Genomic DNA, 16,385 nt, shown 5'->3' with positions numbered 1-16,385 from the left:
GTAGCACATACATGTTATGTTACAGCTACAGGAAAAGCACAATTAAAAAGGTGCAAGGGCTGCCAATAAAGTAGGCTGGGAGATCAAAAATTCAACCTGGCGTGTGAGAGATCTGTTCAAGAGTCTGATAACAGCACGGATATAAGCTGTTCCTGAGTCTGGCGGTTCGTGCTTTCATCTTTTGTGCCTTCTACCCGATGGAGGAGAGTGGTAAGGATCCCTGATGATGTTATTGGTTCCTTTCCCAAATCAGCAGGAATTGTTGATGGAGTCAATGGACAGTTATTCACAACTCTCTGCAATTTCCTGTGGTCTGTTTTTTTTGTATCAAAAAATAATTTCTTTAAATTCCAACACGATACAAAAACCAAATAAACCAAAACCGTGGTGACATACACACCACCATGTTACAAAATCATCAAACAACAAATTTACAAATATTCTAATAACTACCGTACAATCCCGGTAAAGGGGCAAGCACCTGGCTCGGGCAAAGCCCTCTTCCACCTGGCACCGTGACTCGCGGATGGCCAGCTTCTTGTGGTCTTGGGCAGAACAGTCGCCGTACTACGATACATCAGGATAGGATGCTTTCTGTTGTGCAAAGTTTATTTCAGGGTGGCACAACAACGCTGCTGGTAAAGCTGCTGCCTCACAGCACCCGAGACCTGGGTTTGATCCTGGCTGTGGATGCTGTTCGTGTGGAATTTGTACACTCTCCCTTTGACCATGGGGGTTGCTATTGGATTCACCGGTTCCACCCACATCCTAACAACATGCAGGTTTGTAGGTTAATTGTAGTTTGAAGGTTAGGTGCGTAGGGAGTGGATGCAAAAGTGGAGTAACATGAAACTAGTGTCAACTGGTTATCAATGGTCAGTGTGGGCTGAGTGAGCTGAAGGGACTCGTTCCAGTCTGCATCTTTCAATCAAAAGTCTTTGGGCATATACCAAGTTTCCTCAGAATATCTGAGAAAGTAGAGGTGTTAGTGTGTTTTCTTGACCATAGCGTTAAAGTGGTTGGACCAGGGCAAGTTGTTAATGTTATTTACACCCAGGGACAGGAAGCTCTTGGTCCTTGGCACCATTGATACAGACGAGGATGTGTACTCCATCCTGCTTCCAAAAGTCAATGACCAGTTCCGTGAAGATGAATTTGGTTAGAATTATGGTGTTGACCTATATCCATAAAAACAATTCTGACATAAGTGACCTTGCCATCTAGTAGGGCCAGGGAGATGATATCTGTTCTGATCCTGAATTGCACTGGATCTCGGCTGCCTGGGAGGTTAAGTTAATGTGCATCATGGCCAGTCTTTCAAAGCATTTCATGATGATGTATGTCTGTGCCAATGGGTGGTTATTAAGGCATATAAACTTGCTCTTCTTTGGCACTGGGATGATAGTGATTTTATTAAAGCGGGTAGATACCTCAGGTTGAAGTAGGGAGATGTTAAAGATGTCCATAAAATATATCCCACCAGCTGGTCTTTGCTGAGGATATGGTCAGCGATTCCAACTGGGCCTCTTGCTTAACACAGGTTTATGCTCAGGAAGGCCAATCAGACATCTACAATGGTGACCGTAGGTTTGAGGTTGTCAGGGCAGTTGACATAATTTCACTGACCTCCTGGTTTTAACAAGTATAGAATGCATTGTGGTGGGAAGGCATACATTTGTTTCCAGTGATTCTGCCCACCTTTGCTTTGTAGCCCATTGTAGTGTGCAAGGGACAGATGACATCACCGAGTTGAAGGCTTCACTGAAGCCACCCACTAGATGGACTGGAGGTGGGTACGGTGTTATTGGGATTGGAAAGAACTTCAGAAAGGAGCACTACTGCAGCAGGAAATTTAAAGTGTGACAAATTCTCACTGCTAGTTTAACAGCCTTTAACTTAATCCCAACAAACCCCAAGGCAAATTCATCAATCCTACACATCCAACGTAGATGCTTGCTGAAGGAAGTATATATCAGAGTCAATGATGTAGTAATATGATCTTGGCTTTCTACCTAGTTCCCTGGTTGTGGCTCCCAGTTGCGAACACTGGATACTCAACATGATTAGATTCCATCCTCGACCCTACTCCCACCTATCTACTCTAGACGCCTCCATACATCTGCATTATGTTTGCAACTATTTTAGTTTAAAGACTCCTGGTGACTTTCACTTACTTGCTGATTGAAAGATTTCTTAAAAATAGCAACTTTAGCATTTATTATTTGTTTACATTTAGTGATCTGTGCTAACAATTTAAAGTACCGTGCAGTACAAAGCTACCCGGATTTGATGACAGGTAAGGATTAAGAATGTTAGTCTGACATTTTATCTTTTTCTCTTGAATGTTCATCTGTTAAAAGTGTTCACCGCTAAGCTCAGGGACCATGGCAACCTCTTAAACACTGCATGGCAACCAGCACCATTCCAGTTGTCTGGTCCTCTCAGCACCAAGAGACATCATAGGCTTACCAACATTGCCATAAGTTTTAGTTCACAGTTTCACCAGAGTATGTTATGATTTATTATTAAAACCAAAATACCTGGGGATAACCAAATGTGATTGGCATGGGTTGATCAACGAGCAGGGACCTGATGCTGATTGATCAATTGTGTCGGCATTTAGAGGTTTGATTACACAGCATGGATGACCTTGCCTTACAAACGAGACATCAATCTATTTAAGAAGGAACTGCAGATGCTGGAAAATCAAAGGTAGACAAAAGTGCTGGAGAAACTCAGCGGGTGCAACAGCATCTATGGAGCAAAGGAAATAGGCAACGAAAGAGGCAAGAAGGGTTTCGGCCCGAAACGTTGCCTATTTCCTTCGCTCCATAGATGCTGCTGCACCCGCTGAGTTTCTCCAGCACTTTTGTCAGACATCAATCTATCTATCTTTAATGACATGTACATCCAACAATTTATTTTTGATTTTCTGTATTTTTTCATTCTTGAACTCACAGTGGTTATTGCTGTGTTATCTTATGAAATAAGTCTCATCAGGCTCCTGAACACTATAAATATTAACTAAACAATGAACTACGAACTATCTTGTTTGCACTCAGGGCATTGAACATTTTTGCACTATTGTCAGTTTGTTTTTAATGTCTTGATTTTTTTTGTTTATTCGGAGTACTGTGATGCTGCTGCAAGTTTGAATTTCTTTGTTCTGTTTTTTGTTACATATGACAATTAAACACTTGACTCTTGATGATGGCTGTTGTTGGGATATTGACAATGCCACCACTCTGGTACAGGCATGGATTAATTTTGAGTCCATACAATTGATGTCAGTGGGTAGCTTGTCATGAAGGTCTTCACAGCGAGTCGATCCGATCCCAATAAACACGTTCTCCCAATAGGAATCGCTGAATAGTAATAATTCAGACCAACCTTTTCCACACTGGTACAGTCACCTAATTCAACCCAAAGCTTTCAGTGTGTAGGAAGGAACTGCAGATGCTGATTTAAACCGAAGATAGACACAAAAATTAGGAGTCATCACCAAGTCATGAGTGTTTAATTATCATATGTACCAAATTGTCATGTAATCTCAGTCTGAAGAAGGGTCTCGACCCGAAACTTCACCTATTCCTTTTCTCCAGAGATGATGTCTGACCCGTTGAGTTACTCTAGCTTTTTGTGTCTATCCAAAGCTTTCAGTGCTGCACATATTTTGGCTGCTGAATTAAAGGATTGGAATGCACACAGGTTGGTATGATACATCCACTGATTGATATTGGTATTGGTTTGGTTCATTAGTGTAATGTGTACCGAAACACAGTGAAAATCTTTGGTTGCATGCAATTCAATCAAACCATACCATACATGAGCTCAATCAAGTCATACGCAAGTATAGCACATAATGCACAGAGAAGATAAACAGTGCAGAATAATAAATAATAAATTTTATATTTAATGGGCGCCTTTCATACAAAATCTCAAGGACACCTTACATAGTAAACATATAATCGGAATATAACAATAAGGACATCACAGAGACACAAATTAAAAACAGGATTCAATCCAAAAACAGAAAATCAAAAACACAGTGTGAAGAGGGAGCAGCGGCAACCAAATCGTGCCAGCGTCCACTCTGTAGTCCAGAATGTAGTGTTACAGTGTTTTCAATATAGTAATATTGGCATTTGTAGGTTGGATACAGTTTCATTTACAGTTTATGAGAAAGAGAGTAACTTACATGGAATCACAGGATGTCTCACAGCACTTTACAACCAATAAGCAATTGTCCCTCTTGTAATATGTAAAGTATGAAAGCCAATTCACATTCTTGGCAACCATACTGCCTGACAATCAGCTTTTATGATGTTGAGTGATATTGTTGTGGTCTGGATGTTGGATGTCTGCTATTAATAACCAAGTACACCTTCAGTTGAGAGTGACACAAAATACTACAGATGCTGGAATCTTGAGCCAAATCCAAACTACAGGAGGAACTCAGTGAGTCAGGCAGCATCTGTGGAGGGGAATGTACAGATGATGTTTCGGGTCGGGACGCTTCTTCAAACTTTTAGTTTTTTTTTTTTTACATGTTACACTGTTATGCTACAATGATATGGCAGATGAGTGGCCCGCTTGCTCTGCATTTCTCCAAGCAGTACTTTGCCTTTTACCTTATAAACTGAAAAGGAGATCATCAAACCCATGCTGTCTACTCGTTGGGCAATCCTGGCAACACCATTCCTCTGCTCTTTGCGCATCATCCTGCATCATTCCTTCCACTCGCCATTGAAGATGCAGAGTGATTCTGTTTCCAGCTTCCTTAGAGGCAGATTCTAACTTCTTTGAAAGCGTATCTTATTACTTTCCCTTTGACCAGGCAAGGTCTAGCTCTGCATGTAATGTTTGCCCAAAACATGTTGCTCTGTTCATAGCAATGCATTTTTTGAATGTTTGCAAAGATCTATAAGAGCATCCATTTTCTGGGATAGCCAGAAGTTAAGGCCAGCACTAATGGGTAGTTGGCACTGATTTGATGGACCAAAGGGCTTGTTTCCTTGATGTATCTCTCCTGACCTTAAAGTGGTTTGTGAGCAGTGCCGTGGGACATCTGTTGGGATATTCCCTGGCACTAAAGCACTAAACTATATTGGGCTTGAAATGCAGCGAAGAAAAACAGGTATGGATAGATGGTATTGTTGCAAATGTCAACATATTCTATCCAATATAATTGCCCGTGTCCTGAACTCTTCGCAACAGGAAGTGAATCTGAGAAGTCTGGATCACTGAATTCTGTGGCAAAATGAATGGTAGTTAATGTGAATTGATAGGCTGCTTGGTAGGCTTGACTGCGTCTTGTTTTCGCAAACACAAAACAAGGAGCATATGTTCTTGTAAATAAGTAAATTGTGGCACACAAAGGAGGCACCTTCATCTCATATGAGTAATGCCTGCACAGATCTTTCTCTCTCTAACACAGTAATGAGATACCACTGTAGTATTCAGTTACCATGCTTGCAAATCTGAGGTTTGCATAAAATTGGTGCCGATTCCCCCTCTCTTCAGCTGTCCTGTTGTTTGCAGCTTTGAAACTGTAAGCACATTTTTTGAGGTATAATTGGAGAAGTCGTCTAGGAAGATTAGAGCCGTGTCCCCCGTGTGCCTGGCCTTCATTATGCACACAGCTCCCAGCCTCCAGAATTTTCATCTTCTAAAGCACAGAGCATTCAGATTATATCCTCATAGCTTCCAAGTTAATTGAGTGACCAAATCAAATCCACTGTAAACCCTTTCCTAGAAGTGCAAGCCTGTATGAAAATAAAGAAGGTGAAGGCATCTCGCCAATCCCTTGGTAACAGATTTACACTTCCCATAAGGCACAGATAATTAACCACAGATGTATTGGAAAATATTTTTTGTCCTCTAGCTCCTCTCCTGCCTTTGGCTCCACTCCTCCACTTTCGAAAAAAAAAAAAATCACAGCCCTGGTTTTTCCGTTGTATTGTTAGCAAAACCATCTGTATTATCCAGTGTAATTGTAGGATTTCCACGCATCGGTTGTTCGTTGCAGAAATCTCACAGTTACTGTCAGTGATGTCGCTCTTCACCACATGCTGCGCTCCATGCAGCATTCTCCACCACAACAAAGGGAAGTTAGTTAATTTAGTGAAAATTTCATGTATTTACAAAATGCTTGACTTTGTTGCATTATGTGTGTTATGCGAACACGACTGCTTAACAAACTTTCTGTCCATAAACTGATTTTGTACATGTGGATTATAATGCCTCCACATTAAGGTAGTGAAAATCATTTTATTCAAAACTCTTTGATGATATTTGAGTGTCAAATATAACTTTTAGTGCAATTTCCAATCATTATTTTGTGATGAAGCTTGTTAAAATATTAACTGAACCTTGTGATAGTTTTTACTTCCTAAATTTGCTCATCTTGTCAGTTCTTCTATGTGATTGGCTGCACAAGGGCTCTGTGGAACATTTCCCCTGACAACACCAATCGAGGGACATTCATGAAAATTGTTTGACCTAATGACAGTCCCGTTTGATTCTAGGGGCAGGCATCATCACTTAACTTGGATGTATAGGAAGGAACTGCAGATGCTGGTTTACACTGACAGTAGACGCAAAATGCTGGAGTAACTCAGCGGACAGGTTGCATCTATGCATAGAAGTATTGGGTGCCATTTCGGAAGGGTCTGTTCTTCAGAAGGGTCTTGACCCATTCCAGAGATGCTGTCTGTCCTGCTGAGTTACTCCAGCATTTTGTGTCTATCACTTAACTTCTGACTGAAATCGAGGGGCAAGTTGATGGCTTTCATGCTGCCACTGAGAGAATGGTCTGAGGCGAGTGAAATGTGATTTGTTGTCATTTGACTCACAGTCCAGTACTTTTATTCTTGATATTTTATAGGATAAATTAACATTGCAAGAGACTGACACAGGATTCAAGTGGGCAGCAATTCTTCTTAACAAGAAAGTCAATCCATGTCTATCACTCTCTGTATTTTGGCCCACATTTGTACGCTTGTCAGTGAATTGACTTCTATAAATTGTCCCTAGTGTGTTGAACAGAACTCGTTTTTATCATTTAAAAATAAATTGGATAGTTATATGGATGGGAAAGGAATGGAGGGTTATGGTCTGAGCGCAGGTATATGGGACTAGGGGAGACTATGTGTTCGGCACGGACTAGAGGGGTCGAGATGGCCTGTTTCCGTGCTGTAATTGTTATATGTTATATGGTTATAGTGTATGGGTCATCGCTGGTTGGGGCAGTCTCGGTGGGCCGAAGGGCCTGTTTCCATGCTGTATCTCTAATCTAAACTAAACTAAACAAATTTGTTCACTCTTTCCAAAGATCCAGTGAAGACCTAACAGGGTGAATGGCGTCTTTCTTTGCAGACAGTTCTATGATAGATTCAGGAATGAAACGGCTGTTGCTTCAGTTTTACCTGCACAATACATGCAGATCACCTTCTTTCCCAGATATTCCATTGATAGAAATTAATTCTGGCAGGATTGCATTGAATTAGCAGGTCATTGCTGACATTAAATTACCACAAAGTGCAACATCCGGGCTTTTCTTTGAACATTGCTATTCTTCACTTCAAAATGCGGAGGTTCTAATTTGACCAAGTAAATATTTTCCTCTTCATGGGGGAAAGACAGCAATGGATATAATTGTATTATTTTAAAATCTCTGGAGTAAACCGGAATACAAATATCCTAACAGCGGCTATTTAAACAAAGCATTTATCATCTGGCCTTGAGTTAGTGATTGGAGGCTGTACTGTAGACTACAGGATCCTCCCCACCACTTACCCACTTCTTAACTACCCGCCCACATCGCTCCAACAGAGCAGAACCTAATCTGGACGCTGCCACAGGAGACCATGCGGTTATTGATGAGGTAATCTGGAAGATAAGAATCATCACAGTGAACTATTTCTAATTTATAGCCTGCTTTTATTTTTCTGCTTATTTAAGAGCATGAGTAGCCTGTACGTTTATCTGAACGTATTCAATGAGACCATGGTTGATCTTTTACCTTCCACATGAATGCCCATCATCCCCAGTGGCCAAAACATTATTGACGCGTTTTGAATATACTCATTGACTAAGCATCCACTGTCCCCAGGGGTCAAGGGTTTCAAAGAGTTACAACCGTCTGAGCGAAGATATTTTTCTCTCTTTCCTACAAATCTCTATCAGGTGCTCTAGCTCTGAATACTGCCAACAACCCTCCGGCACGTTTACAGTGGCTGTCCCTCATGGATGAAGTACATCTCAACAGGGTTCATTTGGAGATTTGTCTGTTAGATATTTCTTCTCCATTTACCAGGTGCTTGAAGGTCACTTATAGCTCTTGTGGTATCAATATTGCATGATATACCTGCTGTAATTGGGTGACAACACCACCAAGGAACAACATGCAATAGACACAGCTAGGTGGTCTCACTGTCCAGGGGAACAGATCAAAGTTCTGCCAGTATGACCACATCTACTCTTGAAAGGTGGTGTTCCAAGATCATCACCTTCGTCAATGATAGCAAATGGTAATAAAAGGCTGTACATTTGCAGGCGTGTTCTGCCAGAAGTGGCGGAGAGATGATCCATCTCTGCTCCTTCCTGAGATCCCGGCAGTCACAGAGCCTAGTATTCATGTAGTGTCAAAAAACAGCTGAGAACAAAAGTTAGGTTAGCAGACACCATCCCATCTCTAGTACTGAGGACATATGCTCCAAAGGACATAGCTGGACCTCGAGCCAAGTTGTTTACAGTTGTAACACTGGTATTTACTTGACAAGGTAGAACATTTCCCAGGTGTTCCCTGCTCACCGAAAGCAAAACATCTGGCAAATTATTACCTAATCAATCTACTTTCAACGATCAGCAAGATTATGGAAGCTACCATCCAATTAAGTGGCACTTGTCACCAGCAAGCCACTCATTGCTTCATCAGTGGCCTTCTTTTCATCATGGGTCAGACTTTCCCTGATGATTCCATGATGTTCAATTGTCTTTGCAACTTCTCAGCAAATGAAGCAACCCATGCCTGTATGTAGCAAGATCAAGACAACATTCAGGCATCAGCAGATAAGTGACAAATTACACTGATATCACAATTAATGATCCTCTCAAGCAAGAGAGCGTCTAACCACTTATACTTACTATTTAATGGCATTACCATCACGAACGCCCCCACCATCAATAAGCTTAGGGTCACATTGACCAGGAACTCAACTGGACCAGCCATGTTTCAAGATCATGGCTGAAAGAGGTCATAAGCTGATACCTTAATGAGGAATTCACTTCCTCATTACCTTCTGTCAAGGCTTTTCCACAATGTATGAAGGTATGCATTGCAATGATCTCCATTTGCCTAGATGAGTGTAGTGCAGGGTTCTGCCCAGCACCCAATGTACTCACTTCCTTCACCACCGATGCACAGTGACTGCAGTGAGAACTATCTACAAATGTCACTGCGGTTAGTTGCCAGGCTACCCCGAAAGCACCTTATAAACCCGCAGCTTCTCCCACCAAGAAGAACAAGGTACATGGGTACACCACCCACCCCTTGCAGATTCTCCTCCGACCCACACACTATCCTGACTTGGGCATCTGTCACCCAGTCCTTCACCTTTGCTGGGTCTAAATGGTGGAACTCTCCACAGCTTCAGTAGAAAGACCAGAGGAGTTGAGGAAAGTGGCTCGACGTCACCTTCTCAGGACAATTAGAGATGGGCTAAATGCTGGCCTTGCTGTTGATGTTCAGATCTCAAAAATAAATATGAGAAAGGGTTATAGAATGATGCAGCAGAGGATTCCATATGACTGATCATTCATGAACGAGCTATTCAATTAATCGTATACCTTTACTCTCTTACTGTTGCCACCAAAATCTTTCTTTTCCACGTGTATTTCTAATGTCAAATTCCAAAATATCAAATTTTATCAAATATGCTGCCACCTTATCGAAACCTCTAAAATTATTATTATCACAACTAATCCTCCCATACACCTTCAGGGATTCTTCTAATCCCTGCACAAAGTTAGAAACCCTCGCTGAATATAGGGCACTCGCAGAATGAAATACATTTATGGCAGGGAAGGAGTCTATCTAGCCTATCATGGCCATCCTAATAAATCTGTTATTCAGTACCACAGTAAGTAGGAGACGATGAATATACCCAATGATCCATCGGGTTAACCCCAAATCTTTTTCAAACTAATTACTCGAATGCTTACCCTTTACATTTTCCACAGCAAGGATCCACTTTTTCAGCAGCCTTGTGTATCATGGTTTTCAGAAAACTATTCAGGTTATAGCACTTGTGTACCTAATGCAGAACAGAATCCTGTGTTATTATACCCAAAATAGCACACTCAGCAATGCCAGGGAAACAACGCATGAGACAATAAAGTGCATTTCATACTTCATTTAGAAAAATCCCCCCGCAGACGTAAATATTCCCCCAAATGCCCCCACATCAAACACCTGCCTCAGTAAATTGGTCGACACGATTGTGCTAACACGGGTGTACAAAATACATCATTAAAACAACCACTGCTTAATTGATGGATTGGATGACTGATTGGCTTCTGGGCAACGCTGGTTTATTCCCAATTGATTTTGCTCCATATTAGTCAATTGACAGCAATATTGTGCATTAAGCAAGGCTACGTTATCCCATGGAATTCCAATCTGGTGATGTAGGATAAAATGGCCACTCATGTCTCACTGTTCAGCTGCACAGGATTTTTAGTGTAGTCTCTCATAAAATGAACAGTAGAAGAAGGCATAATGCCCTTGATTCTGAGTTGCCATTCAATACAATAATGGTCGATCTTGCACCTCACCTCTATTCTATGCCTCATTCCCATATTTCTTGATATCCTTACACAATATGATCCTCTGAAAACAGAAAGATGGGGTTTTATTTATTTAAGGATAGGTTATAGATCTTCAACATGGGTGTGGGCAGAGATTAATGAGGAGCGTGGGGAGTATACTGTGTCCAATGTGTTTCACTCTCTTCTTGTATCCAGAGCTCTGGCAAAATGAGTGAAGCTCAGATCAGTCATTGGGAAAAGTCTGTTTGCTTCATTATTAATAAATGTGTAGAAGGATGAGTGTCTCAGTGATGAGCTGGGCCTTTATTAAATGCTACCCAAAGGAAAATCCTACTAGCTCTTCATTTTTTATTTCCCATTTAATAAGATCAGACACTCTAATGTTTTTTTTAGTTTTATTTCTTTGTATTGTTTAAAGCATCATCTAATGGACCATGTCATTTTATCTGGAATGCAGCTATCATGTTGATCGTGGACATTGTAGCTAAGATTTTCTTAGAAGTCTACTTCAAGATGAAAATTGAACTTGTAGCTGAATTCTGGTTACTAATCTTCAGCTCGAGACTCTGGGGAAGATCTCCCACAATGGATTCCCTTCCCCTCCTACATCTAAAGAAAAATGGTGGATTGTTTGATGGATTTCCTTATGCAGCTGTAAACTCACAAACGTATTAAAAATTGGTAATTTTAGTTGTACAAATTTGCCCTCTGATAATTTTTGCCGATATAAATTCAGTGCAGAGTTCTACTGCGATAAAAGTAATTATTAACTCCACACAAATAATCTGATTTAGATTATTCACTACTCTCATTGGATCTGGTATAACATAGGGTTTGTTCTGCATTGACAAAACGATGGATGCTCTAACACGATTATTACATCTTTGATCGATATAACTGGTTAATTTATACATTTGCCTTTTATGTTAGGTTGTGTTTTACCAGGGAAAAACAACATCGTGTTGAATTAGTGGTTTTTAAATCAGCAGGAATAATCCGACCCAGTTTTACCAGAGCCAACTAACCAAGTTCCAGCCAAAAAATGGAAGCTTGGCTATCATCTTCCCTCTTGGTCCAAAGACCTATTGGTCCAAAATAACACATAAACATTGACGACTCAGGCGATACCCCAAAAGCAACATGAATTCCATGTATTTTCCTTCAAAAGGAAGAGCGGGCAATATTTAAGGTGAAACCAAGAAAGGAGAGTGTCGAGGGAATCATTTTACCCTGAATAGATCTAGAAAAATAATATTTTTTCACTGGATCTGCCCATGTAAATGTGTTTTAAGGCAGTTAATCATATAATCACAACCATAATACATGGGCTAACTCTGAAGCCTAATGTTTAAGAATTGACTTCCCCAGCCACATCCAATGAATAACATAAGTCTAGGATCCTGCAGCTAAATATATGTCCCTATTCTAATTTGTTTGGGAAGTTTGTTTCTGCAAAAAGAAAAAGTTTACATTTTTGAGTGTTGTGGTCAGATTCCAGAATGTCTTTCACAGTTATGCAAAATGTGCAACTCCATTCAGCATGTACATCGCAGCAATTATGGTCTGCTATTCCTTATAAACACGACTTGCATTTATTTGATATCCTTACTGTGTAATGACACCTCAAAGAATTTTGTAGAAAATCAAGTATTAGCCAAAGAAGAGTTAGGAGGTTGACTGAGAGCTTAGTAAAAGGTTTCAAGGATGAAATTATAAAACAAGTTGGAAGTGGACGGAGGTTCTGGATGGAATTCCAGGTTACTTAGGCAGTCCGTTGGCAGTGCTTGGTTTCTACTCCTATTGTCTAGGCTCTGAGGTGATATTTGAAGCCAATTTGAGAACTATAGACTCTTCCACAAAAGGGGCAGGATGTATCATGGGGTGGGCTGGTGAGCAGTGAGGTGGTGCTCTTCTGCCATTTTAAAGAGATTCTGTGTGCTCCTGATGTCTGGTCTTGAGTAACTCAATAGTATTCCTAGTATACTAACTGCGCAGGTCAGCCAGCATCTCTGGAGAAAAAGGATTGGTGACGTTTCAGGTCGGGACCCTTTTCAACTTTGAGTGGTCACTGTTCTCAGTGGTTCCCAGGAGTCGGTGGAGATGTGAAGCTTTGAGCTCATTCTTAAGTCTTTTTCTCCTCCCATGACAGAACTCAGACTGGTGTCTGATTCAGGGCTCTGGTATTGGGCATGTGAGCCAGAGTAACTGAGAGTGACTAAGGCCTCAGTACTGAACATGTTAGCTCAGGAGAGGGTAAACAAAAATGCTGGAGAAACTCAGCGGGTGAGGCAACATCTATGGAGCAAAGGAAATTTTGTGTCTTCCTTCAGCTTAAGAAACTGAGCCTATTTCCTTCACTCCACAGATGCTGCCTCACCCGCTGAGTTTCTCCAGCATTTTTTGTCTACCTTTGATTTTCCAGCATCTGCAGTTCCTTCTTAAACATTAGCTCAGGAGAGGATGCTTATCCTTCCAGTGAATTTGGAAGATTTTGCAGAGAGGATATTGATGGCGTTTGTCCAGTGCACAGCGGATGCTTGCTGCTGGTCTGTGAAGCAAACAGGAGGGCAGGGATCAATCATGCCCGGTAGACCATGAGTTTTGTGCTGGGTGTGAGAACCTATAAATATGCCTCTCTTCAATCAACCAAAGTCACTGCTCAAGCAAGTTCAAGTTCACATTTAAGTGCTGGCCCACTTAAGGCTGTAGTGAATTCTGTCAACATTGTCGGCCTTCTTTATGAGATCCTGAAAAATTAGATACGGTCCATGTTTCCCAAGGTCTCAACATGAACCTTTAATGGTTGGAGGGCTGTATGTTGTATCGGGAACAGGTTAGTAGAGGACCTTGGTCTTGAGGATGTTGAATGTAAGGCCCTTCAGAAGAGTTAAACCTGAAAAATTTAAAATTACAACCATTTGATGGACAAGAGACACTATTACAAAGGCACACTTGTAATGGAGAGGATTTGGGTTTGGAGTTGGTAGCACTGAACAGGGATCTGAAGTGATGAAACATCAGGTTGCAGCTGATAATGTTATAGAGTTGGTGGCAAGGGGGACAGAGCTTATTACAGTGACTGAAGCTGCAGTGTTGGCCCATCTAGGTCAAAGAACAGTGCAAACCCCAGTCCCCCACCTCAATGCAGAATGTTTCTGAGCTCTGCATACCACTGAGAGATGGTGAGCAGAAATCACAGGCATTCTCTTCACCAATGCTCATTCCATGACCTCACCCTCAGCTCCAGCACCCTTCATTTCCTATCAACCCTGAAATGGATGAACATAAATCATGAAATTACAGGCTGTTTCTTAAGCTGAAAGTAGATTCAAAATGTTGGAGTAACGCAGCGGGACAGGCAGCATCTCTGGAGAGAAGGAATGAGTGACATTTCAGGTCGAGACCCTTCTTCCCGCTTTCCCGCTGAGTTACTCCAACATTTTGTGTCCTGTCCCGCTGAGTTACTCCAGCATTTTGTGTCTACCTTCGATTTAAACCAGTTCTTTCCAACACATGTTTCTTTAGCTGTCTTGCCTAGAACCTGTAGCATGGTGAGCTAAGGAGGAACTGTTTTCATGAAGAAATATTCGGACAATTTCTCACTAGAGGATTGGAAAGGAGCCAGATTGGACCCAAGCCCTTTTCACTGCCATGTCACCACAGCGAAATTGTTGTTTAATTATTGAGCAGATAGTGGGTGGGTGGAGGTTTAACCAAATGGATAAACTGGTGGAAACAGAAAATGCTGGAAACAATAGATGAGGCAGCATCTGCAGAAATAATTAACATTTCTTCAGTATTGGAGAAAAGAGATAGCAAGTTAAGTTGGGCACTTGAGGTGTCTTGGACTTCATGTGAGAAGAAAGGAACTTGAGAACGTTGGAGGTGCAGCTGTCTTACAACTCATCCTCTGGTGAGTGTATGTTGGTTGTACTTTGAGAGCAGAATGTAGCTGAAAAATACTTCTGATAAATGCCTAATAAAGAAGTCTGCAATGCTGCCCATTAGTGCTATAAAATTGGTGCTTTGCATTCCTTTTAAATAGAATGCCTCTATCTATCATGAGGTGAAGGCAGGAAGGAGTGATTTTGATGATAAACTGGTTACCAAATGATTGAACAAGTCACATTCAATCAAAGTGCACATTTATACAAGGTGGTAGATCTGCAAATCATTTCCATTTATTTATAGTAAATCTATGACACTGATTAGTTGCTATTTTTAATTTTGCGTCATACACACCTCTCAGCCCATTCTGGAAAGTTCCATTATATGTGCTCTCTTCAACAGCTGACTCCTCCCATCCTTCTGTTTCTCCCCTACTCGCACTTCCAATAAATGCGAGGAATTCAACATGTTTATCTTTAAGACCGGGAATGTGTCTGATTGACTGTTGGATCACCAAACCTGCCCCACTCTCTTCCTCTAATGAAAGCATTTGGTACCTTAAGTCTCGGGTGATTCCTATTGGAGCAATCCTATCAGTTCCATTCATCCATTTCGCTATCTCAAATTTCTTTCCATGGTGCCAGAAATGAGACCCATCTTAACTGTCAACCCCATTGTTGCCAGCCCATTACCCCATAGAACAAGCTCTGAACATAAATCTGATCGGTTTTGGAGGAACATAATAAATAAACCATTTATATACATGTACAGATAAAAAAAAAGCATCTTTAATCCAATTAATAAATGTTGCTTGGGGAAAGTGGTTGCAAGTGCGCCTGGCCCTCGTGCTAGTTGACATTAATATATGTCTATATTCTTCTGACAATTACCTCTTTCCTTTCAAAGTTACCAAATACACTCCTCCATTTTAAGGTTTGAAAGCTTTTGGCCCATTTCCATCTTTTCTACCATTCAAAGTTATTCAGCAGTCAGTCACCTCCCTCTTCTTGGTTCCTGCTCAAGTAACCATATCCAAACATTCCCAATCAAATTTATACACATTCCACGACGCATGAATAATCCTTAGAAATGTCATGAAGAACTGTGGCTGTAGTGTATTGTACCCTAGGTACACAAAATTGCTGGGGAAACTCAGCGGGTGCAGCAGCATCTATGGAGCGAAGGAAATAGGCGACGTTTCGGGCCGAAACCCTTCTTCCAATTGTACCCTGTTGTCCTCAATATCTTTACAGTCATCCCTGGAGAAGATTTGGCTGGCAAGAACAGGAAGAGCGCAGAGTGAAGGTGGTGAGGCAAATGTTAGGACATTCTCATTCTCTCCTCAAATTTGTTGTTGGAAATTAGGATGGGGACAGGACAGAAGGTTGCAAGAAGGCAATTAATAGAAATTTGTGATTAATAGACGGGAATATAAACCTGGAACTATCCTGAATGTATTGAGAGGAGAAGGTTGACCAAATCCTTTGTAGTTTGAATAGATCCCAGATCAGTAGCACTGCTCTCATTTCATTCTAATCATTGTGAATAGCTTTTTTTCCTCTCTGAGTAAGATCATCATCGAAATCTCTCCAGGTTCTGCTCTTTCATCTTCCACTTCCTCATCGTAGAGGCATATCGTATACATTGTGGAAACATGCCCTTTGGCC

The 16,385-nt window shown here is 41.2% G+C and overlaps 1 long non-coding RNA gene across 1 annotated transcript; it reads left to right on the top strand.

Moving 5' to 3' along the window:
* The first annotated feature begins 796 nt into the window (after window positions 1-796).
* Window positions 797-13,550, top strand: LOC116988062. The gene is made up of 3 exons (XR_004415852.1): window positions 797-879; window positions 12,123-12,125; window positions 13,540-13,550. It is a non-coding gene; the product is annotated as an uncharacterized LOC116988062 (long non-coding RNA).
* Window positions 13,551-16,385: the final 2,835 nt, after the last annotated feature.

The sequence above is a fragment of the Amblyraja radiata genome, chromosome 26 (assembly GCF_010909765.2).
Source record: "Amblyraja radiata isolate CabotCenter1 chromosome 26, sAmbRad1.1.pri, whole genome shotgun sequence".
Lineage (NCBI taxonomy): Eukaryota > Metazoa > Chordata > Chondrichthyes > Rajiformes > Rajidae > Amblyraja > Amblyraja radiata.
The sequence above is the reverse complement of the archived record's forward strand: the minus strand, read 5'-3'. Positions and strand labels throughout refer to the sequence as shown.